Genomic DNA, 17,593 nt, shown 5'->3' with positions numbered 1-17,593 from the left:
TTTTCATGAGTTGTTGAGAGCGTTTCGTGACGACTTTCAAGTTCCTCATACTTAATGTGAAGATTTTTTATGTCTTTAATTAAGGACTAAGATCGAGTTAATTCAGCGTCTAACAGGTCAGCGCTTTTGTCTAACAGTTTTTGAATATGTTCCATAGCTTTCTGTTGTTCAATTGCAATTTTAGCAAGTGTTTTGTAGCTGGGTTTGGAACCACAATCAGAGTCATCTTCACTGGAAGTTTGATAGTGAGTAGTGTGTGTGTTTACCTTGGCACCGCGTGCCATGAAGCAGTAGGTAGGAGTGGAGTAGTCCTTGTCATTTGCATCGGTGTCGGTGACGGAGTTATTGTCTTCAGTGTTGAAGATGGACTTGGCAACGTATGCTGTAGCCAGACTCGCAACACCAGAATTGGACTCCTCCTCAGACTCCACCTCCGCCTCCTCAGAAGCGGACTCCTCCTCTGAATCCATTTCCTTGCCAACAAACGCACGTGCCTTGCCAGATGAGCTCTTCTTGTGTGATGAAGACTTTGAGGAGGACTTGGAAGAAGACTTTGAGTATTTCTTCTTCTTGTTGTTGTCAGAATCATACTCCTTGCTCTTATTTTTCTTCTTGTTCTCATTGTCCCACTGCGGACACTCAGAGATGTAGTGGCCAGGTTTCTTGCACTTGTGGCATGTTCTCTTCTTGTAGTCATGAGCAGAAGCTTCATCATTCCTTGAGCTTGATCGTGAGGACTTTCTGAAGCCTTTCTTCTTGGTGAATTTTTGGAACTTCTTCACAAGCATAGCAAGCTCCTTTCCAATGTCTTTAGGATCATCAGAACTGCTGTCAGATTCTTCTTCAGATGAGGAGACAGCTTTTGCCTTCAAGGCACGAGTTCGCCCATAGTTGGGACCGTAGATTTCTCTTTTCTCAGAAAGCTGAAACTCGTGTGTGTTGAGCCTCTCAAGTATGTCAGACGGATCGAGTGTTTTGAAGTCAGGACGTTCTTGAATCATCAGGGCTAGGGTGTCAAACGAGCTGTCAAGTGATCTCAAGAGTGTCTTGAAAACTTCATGCTTGGTGATCTCAGTGGCGCCGAGGGCATGAAGCTCATTTGTGATGTCAGTGAGTCGATCAAACATGAGCTGAACATTCTCATTGTCATTTCTCTTGAAGCGGTTGAAGAGGTTGCGAAGGACACTGATTCTCTGATCTCTCTGGGTTGAGACGCCTTCGTTGACCTTGTAGAGCCAGTCCCAGACTAGCTTAGATGTTTCCAAATCACTCACACGGCCATACTGTCCTTTGGTCAGATGACCACAGATGATGTTCTTGGCAGTGGAGTCCAGTTGAACGAACTTCTTGACATCAGCAGCGGTGACACCTTCACCATCCTTGGGAACGCCATTCTTGACGACATACCATAGGTCGACATCAATGGCTTCAAGATGCATGCGCATCTTATTCTTCCAGTAGGGATATTCAGTTCCATCAAAGACTGGGCACGCAGCGGAGACTTTGATTATCCCTGTAGTCGACATAGCTAAAACTCTAGGTGGTTAAACCGAATCACACAGAACAAGGGAGTACCTTGCTCTGATACCAATTGAAAGTGCTAGTGATCGACTAGAGGGGGGGTGAATAGGCGATTTTTAGGAAAGTCTTCAAAACATGGAAGTTTCGAAGACAAACGATAGAAATAAACCTATTACCATGCAGCGGAAGGTAGACTACACTAGGCAGACCATAGTCAAGTATTCAATGAAGTGAAAGCACAATGACTAACAGCAACTAGGCAGTAAAGATCTGGTAGGAAGATATAGTGAAGCCAATCAGAACAAGCAGTCACTCAATGAAGACAAAAGATAATGCAATCATGCAATGACTTCACCAGGGCCAACAGTAAGTAAAAGAATGGGAAGGATGAAACCAGTGAATCATTGAAGATAATGATTAGTTGGACCAGTTCCAGTTGCTGTGACAACTGTACGTCTGGTTAGGGAGGCTGAGATTCAACTCAGAAGATCGCATCTTCACCTTATTCCCCTTAAGCTAAGGACACCTAGTCCTTGCCCAATCACTCTGTTAAGTCTTCAAGGTAGACTTCCAAACCTTCACAGACTTCGTTCACCGGCGATCCACAATGACTCTTGGATGCTCAGAACGCGACGCCTAACCGGCTGGAGGATTCACAGTCCTCAAGTGTAATAAGTCTTCAGACCACACAGACAGGAAGAATTTAGTGATGCCTAACTCTCTTTGGCTTCGGGTGGTTAGGGCTTTATCCTCGCAAGGAATTCTCTCTCAAAGGCTTCGAGGTGGGTTGCTCTCAAACGACAAAAGCCGTATACTAACTCTGAGAAGCCAACCATTTATGGTTGTAGGGGGTGGGCTATTTATAGCCACTAGGCAACCTGACCTGATTTGTCCGAAATGACCCTCGATCACTAAGGAACTGACACGTGTTCCACGGTCAGATTTCAAACACACACGGCAACTTTACTTGGGATACAAGCAAAGCTGACTTATCCAACTCTGGACAAGATTTGCTCTCATAGTCTTCACTCGAAGACATAGGATTTTGGTTAAGCATCACTTCAGTCATTCTGACTGGTTCTCTTGGACCCCACTTAACAGTGCGGTGGTTCCTATGACTCAACAAAGAAAAACACAGAACGACGAAACTGCTAAGTCTTCGCGCTCCATAGTCTTCACGCGATGTCTTCTCTTGTCATAGTCTTCAATGTGAATGTCTTCACATACCACCTTTGACTTCAATGTCTTCATACATTTTTAGGGGTCATCTCTGGTAGGAAAACCGAATCAATGAGGGACTTCTACCTGTGTTATCCTGCAATTCTCACAAACACATTAGTCCCTCAACTAGGTTTGTCGTCAATACTCCAAAACCAACTAGGGGTGGCACTAGATGCACTTACAGGTCCTGCTAAGAAATCTACTATGTATAGATCACCTTTTCGGTACCCTTCAAAGACTAGAGACTTGTCAGATTCCATTAGAACAAGGCAACGATATTTTCCAAATATCACAATCATGTTCAAGTCACAAAGCATTGAGACAGACATTAAGTTGAAACCAAGGGATTCAACAAGCATCACTTTATCCATGTGTTGATCCTTTGATATTGCAACTCTACCTAGACCCAGTACCTTGCTTTTACCATTGTTAGTAATTGTAATATGACTCTTGTTAGATGTACGTAAGGTTGAGTCCATGAGAAGACTTCGATCGCCAGTCATGTGGTTAGTGCATCCACTATCAATAATCCATTCTGATGCAGTTGGTATCATACCCTACAGTGCAGTTAGGGGGATAGGCTTCACGAAGAGTATTGTGAAGCATAAACATTTGACAAGCAAGTGGATTATGAAAGCTCAGATCCAGGTTAGGACTGATAGGATGATTGGCAAGCGATTCAGGAACGAAATACATAATAAGACCATTTGGGCATTTTATCTTGCGCCCCACAAGATGTTTTAGGTCCCCAGCAATAGCATCTGACGCCTTTGATTTCCGGCTAGAGACCTTTCCCTGCAAAAGAGAGTTAAGTTTTCTTAACCACCCACATCTTTAGGGGTGGCTTCGAAGCAATGAGTCTAAGTGCAGCATATTAAAACTTTGGCTTTGCTGCCCTAGCAAATAGCCTTGCAGGAGGTGAATAATACTCATATGAATAAGCAGAGTAGTTCTTGGTCTTATGAACTTGGCGGTTTGATGAAAGATGCTCATATTCATAGGCCTGAGTATGGTTTCCCTGCAAAACATTTGTGTTAGGGTGACTCTGGTGAGTCCTTTGTCTGTATGAAGTCTTTGGACCATGTGAAACCTTTGGTCTGGGTTTTGTCTTCTTCCCAGATGGTGTCATGATGACATTCACCTGAATATTTTCAAGAAAACTCTTGGGCACCTAGATCTTCTTCAAAGGTGTTCCATTCCTACAGTTAGTACCAATATACCTGGCAAATACTTCACCATTCTGATTCTTAAACAGTTTATAGTTTGCATCAAAGGATTCGTCAATGATAATCGGGTTAGCACAAGTGAAGCCTGATAAGGTAGATGGATCCACTGAAGGTCCCTTTGCAGCAATCCATTTGGTTTTGGGGTACTGCTCAGGCTTCTAGTAAGAACCATCAACATTCATTTTCCTCTCGAACCCAACACCCTCTTTCCTAGGGTTTCGGTTCAGAATCTGTTTCTTGAGGACATCACATAGTGTTTGATGCCCTTTGAGACTTCTGTACATTCCTGTCTCAAGCAATGTCTTAAACCTGGTATTCTCATCAGCAATAGTAGTGGTATCCTCAACAGAGGGGTTAGTTACCACATCAGCAGTTGAATATATTGCAATAGTAGTAGCAGTAGAACATCCAGCAACAGAAGTAGCGTTATCATGCTCAAGGCATTTTAGACATGGTGGTTGATAACCCACAAGTATAGGGGATCTATCGTAGTCCTTTCGATAAGTAAGAGTGTCGAACCCAATGAGGAGCAGAAGGAAATGATAAGCGGTTTCCAGCAAGGTATTCTCTGCAAGTACTGAAATAAGTGGTAATAGATAGTTTTGTGATAAGATAATTTGTAACGAGCAACAAGTAACAAAAGTAAATAAGGTGCAGCAAGGTGGACCAATCCTTTTTGTAGCAAAGGACAAGCCTGGAAAAACTCTTATATGATGTAAAGCGCTCCCGAGGACACATGGGAATATCGTCAAGCTAGTTTTCATCACGTTCATATGATTCGCGTTCGGTACTTTGATAATTTGGTATGTGGGTGGACCGGTGCTTGGGTACTGCCCTTACTTGGACAAGCATCCCACTTATGATTAACCTCTATTGCAAGCATCCGCAACTACAACAAAGTATTAAGGTAAACCTAACCATAGCATGAAACATATGGATCCAAATCAGCCCCTTACGAAGCAACGCATAAACTAGGGTTTAAGCTTCTGTCACTCTAGAAACCCATCATCTATTTATTACTTACCAATGCCTTCCTCTAGGCCCAAATAATGGTGAAGTGTCATGTAGTCGACGTTCACATAACACCACTAGAGGAGAGACAACATACATCTCATCAAAATATCGAACGAATACCAAATTCACATGACTACTAATAGCAAGACTTCTCCCATGTCCTCAGGAACAAAAGTAACTACTCAAAAAGCATAAACATGTTCATAATCAGAGGGGTATTAATATGGATATATGATCTGAACATATGATCTTCCACCAATTGAACCAACTAGCATCAACTACAAGGAGTAATTAACACTACTAGCAACCTACTAGCACCAATCTCGGACTTGGAGACAAGAATTGGATACAAGAGATGAACTAGGGTTTTGAGATGAGATGGTGCTGATGAAGATGTTGATGGAGATTGCCCTCTCCCGATGAGAGGAGCATTGGTGATGACGATGGCGAAGATTTCCCCCTCCGGGAGGGAAGTTTCCCCGGCAGAACAGCTCCGCCAGAGCCCTAGATTGGTTCCGCCTTGTGGCGGCGGAGTTTCGTCCGAGAAGATGGCTTATGATTTTTTTCCCATCGAAAGACTTCATATAGCAGAAGATGGTCATCGGAGGGCCACCAGGGGGCCCACGAGGTAGGGGGGCGCGCCCAGGGTGGTAGGGCGCGCCCCCCACCCTCGTGGGCAGGGTGTGGCCCCCCTGGTGAAGTTCTTGCTCTCAGTATTTTTTATATATTTGGAAAACGTCTTCCGTGGAGTTTTAGGACTTTTGAAGCTGTGCAGAATATGTCTCTAATATTTGCTCCTTTTCCAGCCCAGAATCCCAGCTGCCGGCATTCTCCCTCTTTATGTAAACCTTGTAAAATAAGAGAGAATATGCATAAGTATTGTGACATAATGTGTAATAACAGCCCATAATGCAATAAATATTGATATAAAAGCATGATGCAAAATGGACGTATCAACTCCCCCAAGCTTAGACCTCGCTTGTCCTCAAGCGAAAAGCCGAAATCGAAAAATATGTCCACATGTTTAGAGATAGAGGTGTCGATAAAAAATAAAATACGGACATGAGGGCATCATGATCATTCTTAGAACATCAACTTATATAATTCTTGTCATATAATCTCTAATGCTAGAGCAATAATTCAATCACAATATCAAGTATGAATCGTAAACTTCATGGAAAACTAACAAACTATAATCTCAGTCATTGAAGCAATTGCAATTTATCATAACATAGGAAACAGTCAATGTATAAGAGCTTTTCAGCAAGTCCACATACTCAACTATCATATAGTCTTTCACAATTGCTGACACTCACGCAATACTTATGAGTATGGAATTTTATTTGGACACAGAGAAAGATAGGGGCTTATAGTTTTGCCTCCCAACGTTTTACCTCAAGGGTAATGTCAACAGTAATAGTTCATGAAAACTCACAACCAATTAGCCATATTTACCAGGATCTTTCCAACATACTGTGCTTGCCAAAGGATAAAATGTAAAAAGCAAGGGTGAATCACCATGACTCTTATGCAAGGTAGGGGATAAAAGTAAAAGATATGCCCTTCGCAGAGGGAAGCAGAGGTTGTAATGCACTTTTATGGTTGGATGCACAAAATCTTAATGCGAAAGAACGTCACTTTATATGGCCACTTGTGATATGCACCTTTATTATGCAGTCTGTCGCTTTTATTACTTCCATATCACATGATCGTATAAAGCTTATTTCCTCCACACCAATCAATCATACATATTTAGAGAGCAATTTTTATTGCTTGCACCGATGACAACTTACTTGATGGATCTTACTCAATCCATAGGTAGATATGGGGGACTCTTATGGCAAAACTGGTTTAAGGGTATTTGGAAGCACAAGTAGTATCTCTACTTGGTGCAATGAATTTGGCTAGCATGAGGGGGAAAGGCAAGCTCATCATGTTGGAAGATCCAAGACAATATAATTCATCTCAGATGTAAGAAAACATAACCCATTACGTTGTCTTCCTTGTCCAATGTCAACTCTTTTAGCATGTCATATTTTAATGAGTTCTCACAATCATAAAAGATGTCCAAGATAGTATATTTATATGTGAAGACCTCTCTTTCTTTATTACTTCCTATTAATTGCAACGATGACCAAAACTATGTTTGTCAACCCTCAACAACATTTATTCATCATACTTTTCTATGTGAGCTCATTACTCTCCATAAGACTCACATGATCTCTTTGTTTCGTTTTATTTCTTTCTCTTTTCTTTTATTCACTTAGGATCATGGCAAAATAATCAAGCCCTTGACTCAACACTAATCTTTATCATATCGCTCACGGACTCGATTACATAGAAGGATAATAAAGCAAAACTCACAACTAGATCACTCTAAGAACTTTTATTCTACTAGATCAAGATATTACCAAAAGGAATGAACTAAGAAAAATGGTAAAGATAAAGTGATGGTGATACGATACCGAGGCACTCCCCCAAGCTTGGAAGTTGCCAAGTGGAGTGCCATACCATGTGATTATGTCTCTCTTTTTGGGGATGGTGATGTGATGTTCGTGGCGATGATGCCCCTAAAGATACGATTCTCCTCATCAAGCTTGTTGACTTGCTGCTTGAGGTCCATTATTTCCTTTCGGAGTTTTCCTGTAACAGCCAAAGCTCCCTGCACCCAAGGGTGCTGCATAGCTGCGGGAGAACCAGTGACACTCTTTTTCATATTCTCATAAGAAAGAAATCTAACATTGGAAGGGATAACCGAGTTTGGAATAGCTGAGCTCTGCAGTTCTCCCATTGTGATTCCAGCTTGGAGGCGGGAAGTGACTTCTTGATCCTCTTCCATGGCATCTATCCTCTTCAAATCAGCCTCCATCTCTTCCTCCGTTGCTGGCCCAAAGGGGTCGACATGATTGTTTGTCGTTGATCTCGGTGCCGGATGAGACATTCGCTCTCCCCGACTGACTCTTGCGAATACATCCTGCTCTAATCTACAGCAGCAACAGCTCGAAACACAAACATGAGATAATTGCGTGATACGGGAGTCAAAACCTCCGGGAGGTTATATAATGAATTTTTACCGACCAAGATACGTGTCGTGTACGAAAACAGAGTCCGGAGAGCACACAAGGTGCCCACGAGGTAGGGGGCGCGCCCAGTAGGGTAGGGTGCACCCTCCACCCTTGTGGAGCCCTCATGTCCTTCTCGGACTGCTGCTTATTTTTCTATTTTTCTAAATATTCCAAAACGGAGAAATATTGCCTTAAAAACTGTTTTGGAGTCGGTTTACTTACCGTACCACATACCTATTCCTTTTCGGAGTCTGAAACATTCCGGAAAGTGTCCCTTATGTATTCCTCCAGGGTTACGGTTTCAATAACATTGGTTTCAACATTTATGGGATTACCTGAGATATAGTGTTTGATTCTTTGACCGTTCACCACCTTCGGATTTGTGCCTTCGAAGTTGTTGATTTTTATGGCACCGGAACGGTAGACCTCCTCGATAACGTAAGGACCTTCCCATTTAGAGAGAAGTTTTCCTGCAAAAAATCTTAAACGTGAGTTTTATAGCAATACATAATCACCTACATTAAACTCACACTTTTGTATCTTTTTGTCATGCCATCTTTTAACTTTTTCTTTAAACAACTTGGCATTTTCGTAGGCTTGGGTTCTCCATTCATCAAGTGAGCTAATATCAAATAACCTCTTCTCACCGGCAAGTTTAAAATCATAATTAAGTTCTTTAATAGCCCGATAAGCCTTGCGTTCTAGTTCGAGAGGTAAGTGACATGCTTTTCCATAGACCATTTTATACGGAGACATACCCATAGGATTTTTATATGCAGTTCTATAGGCCCATAATGCATCATCAAGTTTATTGGACCAATTCTTTCTAGACCTATTTACAGTCTTTTGCAAAATTAATTTGAGTTCTCTATTACTCAATTCTACTTGACCACTAGACTGAGTGTGATAAGGAGATGCAATTCTATGATTAACATCATATTTAGCAAGCATTTTACGGAAAGCACCATGAATAAAGTGTGAACCACCATCAGTCATTAAATATCTAGGGACTCCAAATCTTGGAATAATAACTTCTTTTAGCATTTTAATAGAAGTGTTATGATCAGCACTACTAGTTGGAATAGCTTCTACCCACTTAGTAATGTAATCAACAACAACTAAAATATGTGTATAACCATTAGAGGAAGGAAAAGGTCCCATATAGTCAAAGCCCCAAACATGAAATGGTTCAATAACAAGTGAATAATTCATAGGCATTTCTTGATGTCTACTAATATTACCAATTCTTTGACATTCATCACAAGATAAGACAAACTTATGGGCATCCTTAAAGAGAGTAGGCCAATAAAAACCAGATTGCAGTACCTTATTGATACGTCTCCAACGTATCTATAATTTTTGATTGCTCCATGCTACTTTATCTACTGTTTTGGACTATATTGGGCTTTATTTTCCACTTTTATATTATTTTTGGGACTAACCTATTAACCGGAGGCCCAGCCCAGAATTGTTGTTTTTTGCCTATTTCAGTATTTTGAGGAAACAGAATATCAAACGAAGTCCAAACGGAATGAAACCTTCGGGAACGTGATCTTCTCACTGAACGTGATCCAGGAGACTTGGACCCTACTCCAAGAAGTTTCCGGGGAGGTCACGAGGGTGGAGGGCGCGCCCCCCTGGGCGCGCCCCCTGCCTCATGGGCCCCTCGGAGCTCCACCGACGTACTTCTTCCGCCTATATATCTCCATATACCCTAAAAACATCCGAGAGCAACATAGATCGGGACTTCCGCCGCCAGAAGCCTTTGTAGCCACCGAAACTCAATCTAGACCCGTTCCGGCACCCTGTCGGAGGGGGCAATCCTTCTCCGGTGGCCATCTTCATCATCCCGGTGCTCTCTATGACGAGGAGGGAGTAGTTCTCCCTCGGGGCTGAGGGTATGTACCAGTAGCTATGTGTTTGATCTCTCTCTCTCGTGTTCTTGAGGTGATACGATCTTGATGTATCGCAAGCTTTGCTATTATATTTGGATCCTATGATGTTTCTTCCCCCCTCTACTCTCTTGTAATGAATTGAGTTTCCCCTTTGAAGTTATCTTATCGGATTGAGTCTTTAAAGATTTGAGAACACTTGATGTATGTCTTGCCGTGGATATCTGTGGTGACAATGGGATATCACGTGATTCACTTGATGTATGTTTTGGTGATCAACTTGCGGGTTCCACCCATGAACCTATGCATAGGGGTTGGCACACGTTTTCGTCGTGATTCTCCGGTAGAACTTTGGGGCACTCTTTGAGGTCCTTTGTGTTGGTTGAATAGATGAATCTGAGATTGTGTGACGCATATCGTATAATCATACCCATGGATACTTGAGGTGACATTGGAGTATCTAGGTGACATTAGGGTTTTGGTTGATTTGTGTCTTAAGGTGTTATTCTAGTACAAACTCTAGGGATGTTTGTGACACTTATAGGAATAGCCCAACGGATTGATTGGAAAGAATAACTTTGAGGTGGTTTCGTACCCTACCATAATCTCTTTGTTCGTTCTCCGCTATTAGTGACTTTGGAGTGACTCTTTGTTGCATGTTGAGGGATAGTTTTATGATCCAATTATGTTAGTATTGTTGAGGGAACTTACACTAGAGAAAGTATGAACCCTAGGCCTTGTTTCAACACATCGCAATACCGTTTACGCTCACTTTTATCACTTGTTACCTTGCTGTTTTTATAATTTCAGATTACAAATACCTTTATCTACTATCCATATACCACTTGTATCACCATCTCTTCGCCGAACTAGTGCACCTATACAATTTACCATTGTACTGGGTGTGTTGGGGACACAAGAGACTCTTTGTTATTTGATCGCAGGGTTGCTTGAGAGAGACCATCTTGATCCTACGCCTCCTACGGATTGATAAACCTTAGGTCATCCACTTGAGGGAAATTTGCTACTGTCCTACAAGCCTCTGCACTTGGAGGCCCAACAACGTCTACAAGAAGAAGGTTGTGTAGTAGACATCAGCTCTTTTCTGGCGCCGTTGCCGGGGAGGCTAGGTAAGTGAAGGTATATCGTTAGATCTTGCAATTGAATCTTCTTGTTTCTTGTTTTAGCACTAGTCTAGTTTATAAAAGAAAACTACAAAAAAATGGAATTGAGTTTGCATCATACGCTTCATCTTTTTAATATCTTTCGTGAGTATGATGGAAAGGAAAATTGTGCTCAAGTACTAGAAGAAGAATTACATAGAATTCTTGGCATAAAATATGTGAATGATGAGCATGATTGCAATGTTGTTAGTACGAATTCTTTGAATATCCATGATGCTAATGATATGCAAAGCCACAAGCTTGGGGAAGCTATGTTTGATGAAGATGATATTTTTTGTCCCCCAAGCTTTGATGAGCAAATTTACTATGATGAAAGCATGCCTCCTATCTATGATGATTATTGTGATGACACGTATGCTTTAAAGAATAATGATAACCATGAAACTTGTCATCTTGATCTTAATTCTCAATCATATGATAGTTATTTTGTTGAGTTTGCTCCCACTACTATTCCGAATGAGAAGAATTTTGCTTATGTGGAGAGTAATAAAATTTCTATGCAAGTAGATCATGAAAAGAATGCTTTAGGTGCTGGTTATATTGTTGAATTAATTCATGATGCTACTGAAAATTATTATGAGGGAGGAACATATGCTTGTAGGAATTGCAATAATATCAAGTTTCCTCTCTATGTGCTTAAAATTTCGAAGTTATGCTTGTTTTACCTTCCTATGCAAGTTGATTCTTGTCCCCACAAGTTGTTTTCTCACAAAATCCCTATGCATAGGAAGTGGGTTAGACTTAAATGTGCTAGTCATATTCTTCATTATGCTCTCTTTATGCTTCAATTCTTATCCTTTATGTGAGCATCATTGAAATCATCATGCCTAGCTAGGGGCGTTAAACGATAGCGCTTGTTGGGAGGCAACCCAATTTTATTTTGTGTTTTTTGTTTTTGGTTCTGTTTAGGAATAAATAATCCATCTAGATTCTGTTTAGATGTGGTTTTATCTTTTAATTAGTGTTTGTGCCAAGTTAAACCTATTAGATCTTCTTGGAAGATAGTTATTTGATCTTGCTGTAATTTCCAGAATCTTTGCGCTCAGTGCCCGAATTGTCAAAAATCACCAGAACGTGATAAAATAGTGATTCCAATTTATGCTGATCAATAAACAAATTTCCCAGGTCGTCTAATTTTGGTAGAATTTTTTGGGTTCCAGAAGTTTGCGTTAGTAACAGATTACTACAGACTGTTCTGTTTTTGACAGATTCTGTTTTGCGTGTGTTGTTTGCTTGTTTTGATGAATCTATGGCTAGTAAAATAGTTTATAAACCATAGAGAAGTTGGAATACAGTAGGTTTAACACCAATACAAATAAAGAACAAGTTCACTACAGTACCTTAAAGTAGTCTTTTGTTTTCTTTCTCTAACAGAGCTCACGAGATTTCTATTGAGTTTTGTGTTGTGAAGTTTACAAGTTTTGGGTGAATTCTTTTGATGGATTATGGAACAAGGAGTGGCAAGAGCCTAAGCTTGGGGATGCCCATGGCACCCCCAAGATAATCCAAGGACACCAAAAAGTCAAAGCTTGGGGATGCCCCGGAAGGCATCCCCTCTTTCGTCCACTTCCATCGGTAATTTACTTGGAGCTATATTTTTATTCACCACATGATATGTGTTTTGCTTGGAGCGTCTTGTATTATTTGTGTCTTTGCTTGTTAGTCTACCACAATCATCCTTGCTGTACACACCTTTTGAGAGAGCCATGCATGAATTGAAATTTGTTAGAATACTCTATGTGCTTCACTTATATCTTTTGAGCTTGATAGTTTACTCTATGTGCTTCACTTATATCTTTTTGAGCGTGATAATTTTTGCTCTAGTGCTTCACTTAGATCTTTTAGAGCACGGTGGTGGTTTGTTTTAAAGAAACATGATCTCTCATGCTTCACTTAGATTATTTTGAGAGTCGTTAATAGCATGGTAATTTGCTTAATGTTAATATACTTGGTATTCAAGATATGTGAAACTTTCTTTTTAGTGGGTTGAATACTAAGATAAGTTTGATGCTTGATAATTGTTTTGAGATATGGAGGTGATAATATCATAGTCGTGCTAGTTGAGTAGTTGTGAATTTGAGAAATACTTGTGTTGAAGTTAGCAAGTCCCGTAGCATGCACGTATGGTTAAAGTTGTGTAACAAATTTGAAGCATGAAGTGTACCTGGCTTGTGCATCCTTATGAGTGGCAGTCGGGGACGAGCGATGGTCTTTTCCTACCAATCTATCCCCCTAGGAGCATGCGCGTAGTACTTGATGTTTGATGACTTATAAATTTTTGCAATAAGTATATGAGTTCTTTTGACTAATGTTGAGTCCATGGATTATACGCACTTTTACCTTTCCGCCATTTGCTAGCCTCTTCGATACCGTGCATTGCCCTTTCTCACATTGAGAGTTGGTGCAAACTTCGCTGGTGCATCCAAACCCCGTGATATGATACGCTCTTTCACACATAAACCTCCCTATATCTTCCTCAAAACAGCCACCATACCTACCTATCATGGCATTTCCATAGCCATTACGAGATATATTGCCATGCAACTTCCATCATCATCATCATCATCATGACATGCTTTACTTTTGTCATATTGCCATTGCATGATCTTGTAGTTGACATCGTATTTGTGGCAAAGCCACCATGCATTATTTTTCATACATGTCACTCTTGATTCATTGCACCATCCCGGTACACCGCCGGAGGCATTCATATAGAGTCATATCTTGTTCTAGTATCGAGTTGTAATCATTATGTTGTAATCAATAGAAGTGTGATGATCATCATTATTAGAGCATTGCCCAATCAAAAAAGAGAGAGAAAGGCCAAAAAGAAAAAAAGAAAGGCCCAAAAAAAAGAGAAAATAAAAAGGGAAATGCTACTATCTCTTTTTCCACACTTGTGCTTCAAAGTAGCACCTTGTTCTTCATGTAGTGAGTCTCATATATTGTGCTTCAAAGTAGCACCATGATTTTCATATAGTGAGTTTCATAAGTTGTCTTGTTCATACTAGTGGGAATTTTTCATTATAGAACTTGGCTTGTATATTCCAACGATGGGCTTCCTCAAAATGCCCTAGGTCTTCATGAGCAAGCAAGTTGGATGCACACCCACTAGTTTTCTTTTGTTGAGCATTCTTAGCTCTAGTGCATCCGTTGCATGGAAATCCCTACTCCTTGCATTAACATCAATTTATGGGCATCTCCATAGCTCATTGATTAGCCTCATTGATGTGAGACTTTCTCCTTTTTTGTCTTCTCCACACAATCCCCATCATCATATTCTATACCACCCATAGTGCTATGTCCATGGCTCACGCTCATGTATTGCGTGAAGGTTGAAAAAGTTTGAGATTATTTGAGTATGAAACAATTGCTTGGCTTGTCATCGGGGGTATAGAAGTTGGGAACATCTTTGTGTGACGAAAATGAAGCATAGCCTGACTATATGATTTTGTAGGGATGAACTTCCTTTGGCCATGTTATTTTGAGATGACATAATTGTTTGATTAGTATGCTTGAAGTATTATCATTTTTTATGTCAATATGAACTTTTGTCTTGAACCTTTCGGATCTGAATATTCATACCATGATTAAGAAGATTTACATCGAAATTGTGCCAAAGTATCACTCCGCATCAAAAATTCTCTTTTTATCATTTACCTACTCGAGGACGAGCAGGAATTAAGCTTGGGGATGCCTGATACGTCTCCAATGTATCTATAATTTTTGATTGCTTCATGCTACTTTATCTACTGTTTTGGACTATATTGGGCTTTATTTTCCACTTTTATATTATTTTTGGGACTAACCTATTAAACAAAGGCCCAGCCCAGAATTGCTGTTTTTTGCCTATTTCAGTATTTCGAGGAAACAGAATATCAAACGGAGTCCAAACGGAATGAAACCTTCGGGAACGTGATCTTCTCACCGAACGTGATCCAGGAGACTTGGACCCTACTCCAAGAAGTTTCCGGGGAGGTCACGAGGGTGGAGGGCGCGCCCCCCTGGGCGCGCCCCCTGCCTCATGGGCCCCTCGGAGCTCCACCGACGTACTTCTTCCGCCTATATATCTCCATATACCCTAAAAACATCCGAGAGCAACATAGATCGGGAGTTCCGCCGCCAGAAGCCTCCGTAGCCACTGAAACTCAATCTAGACCCGTTCCGGCACCCTGCCAGAAGGGGAAATCCTTCTCCGGTGGCCATCTTCATCATCCCGGTGCTCTCCATGACGAGGAGGGAGTAATTCTCCCTCGGGGCTGAGGGTATGTACCAGTAGCTATGTGTTTGATCTCTCTCTCTCTCGTGTTCTTGAGGTGATACGATCTTGATGTATCGCGAGCTTTGCTATTATATTTGGATCCTATGATGTTTCTTCCCCCCTCTAGTCTCTTGTAATGAATTGAGTTTCCCCTTTGAAGTTATCTTATCGGACTGAGTCTTTAAAGATTTGAGAACACTTGATGTATGTCTTGCCGTGGATATCTGTGGTGACAATGGGATATCACGTGATTCACTTGATGTATGTTTTGGTGATCAACTTGCGGGTTCCACCCATGAACCTATGCATAGGGGTTGGCACACGTTTTCGTCGTGATTCTCCGGTAGAACTTTGGGGCACTCTTTGAGGTCCTTTGTGTTGGTTGAATAGATGAATCTGAGATTGTGTGACGCATATCGTATAATCATACCCACGGATACTTGAGGTGACATTGGAGTATCTAGGTGACATTAGGGTTTTGGTTGATTTTGTATCTTAAGGTGTTATTCTAGTACGAACTCTAGGGCTGTTTGTGACACTTATAGGAATAGCCCAACGGATTGATTGGAAAGAATAACTTTGAGGTGGTTTCGTACCCTACCATAATCTCTTCGTTCGTTCTCCGCTATTAGTGACTTTGGAGTGACTCTTTGTTGCATGTTGAGGGATAGTTATGTGATCCAATTATGTTAGTATTGTTGAGGGAACTTGCACTAGCGAAAGTATGAACCCTAGGCCTTTTCACTACATTGCAATACCGTTTACGCTCACTTTTATCATTAGTTACCTTGCTGTTTTTATATTTCAGATTACAAATACCTTTATCTACTATCCATATTGCACTTGTATCACCATCTCTTCGCCGAACTAGTGCACCTATACAATTTACCATTGTATTGGGTGTGTTGGGGACACAAGAGACTCTTTGTTATTTGGTTGCAGGGTTGCTTGAGAGAGACCATCTTCATCCTACGCCTCCTACGGATTGATAAACCTTAGGTCATCCACTTGAGGGAAATTGCTACTGTCCTACAAACCTCTGCACTTGGAGGCCCAACAACGTCTACAAGAAGAAGGTTGTGTAGTAGACATCACTTATGTGCAGTTCTATCTCCAGCATGGCGTCCTCCATAAGCTTCGGAGTGACACTTGCGTAGGATCTGTTCCTGTTCATGCTCAGGTGCACAACGTCTAATAACACAATCTACTCCTTCTTTATAAAGATGTGGGTCATCCCAAAAGTAATGCCTCAAATCATAGAAGAACTTTTTCTTTTGCTGGTATGTGAAACTAGGCGGTATAAACTTAGCAACAATGTAATTAGCATAATCAGCATACCATGGAGCAGTATGAGAAGCATTTATGACATTTAATTGCTCGTCGGGAAAGCTATCATCAATAGGTAGTGGGTCATCAAGCACATTTTCTAACCTAGACAAGTTGTCTGCAATGGGGTTCTCAGCTCCTTTTCTATCAACAATATGCAAATCAAATTCTTGTAGGAAGAGAACCCATCTAATAAGTCTAGGTTTAGCATCTTTCTTTTCCATAAGATATTTAATAGCAGCATGATCAGTGTGAATAGTTACTTTACAATCAACAATATAAGGTCTAAACTTATCACAAGAAAATACAACTGCTAAGAATTCTTTTTTAGTAGTAGCATAATTTCTTTGAGCATTGTCTAGAGTTTTACTAGCATATTGAATAACATTTAGTTTAATTTCTTATCAACTCTTTGTCCTAGAACAACACCTACAGCATAATCACTAGCATCACACATAATTTCAAAGGGTAAATTCCAATTAGGTGGCTGAACAATAGGTGCAGAGATCAATGCTTTCTTAAGTATTTCAAATGCTTCTACACAATCATCATCAAAGACAAATGGTATATCTTTTTGTAATAAATTAGTCAGAGGCCGAGAGATTTTTGAGAAGTCCTTAATGAACCTCCTATAAAAACCGGCATGACCAAGGAAACTTATTATACCTTTGATGTCCTTGGGACATGGCATCTTTTCAATAGCATCAACCTTTATCAACTTCAATACCTCTTTCAGAAACTTTATGCCCCAAGACAATACCTTCATTAACCATAAAGTGGCACTTTTCCCAATTCAAGACAAGACTAGTTACTTCACATCTCTGCAAAACTCAATCAAGGTTGCTCAAGCAATCATCAAAAGAAGATCCATAGACGGAAAAGT

This window comes from Triticum urartu, chromosome 6 (genome assembly GCF_003073215.2).
Source record: "Triticum urartu cultivar G1812 chromosome 6, Tu2.1, whole genome shotgun sequence".
Taxonomy (NCBI): domain Eukaryota; kingdom Viridiplantae; phylum Streptophyta; class Magnoliopsida; order Poales; family Poaceae; genus Triticum; species Triticum urartu.
This window is presented reverse-complemented; position numbering follows the sequence as displayed.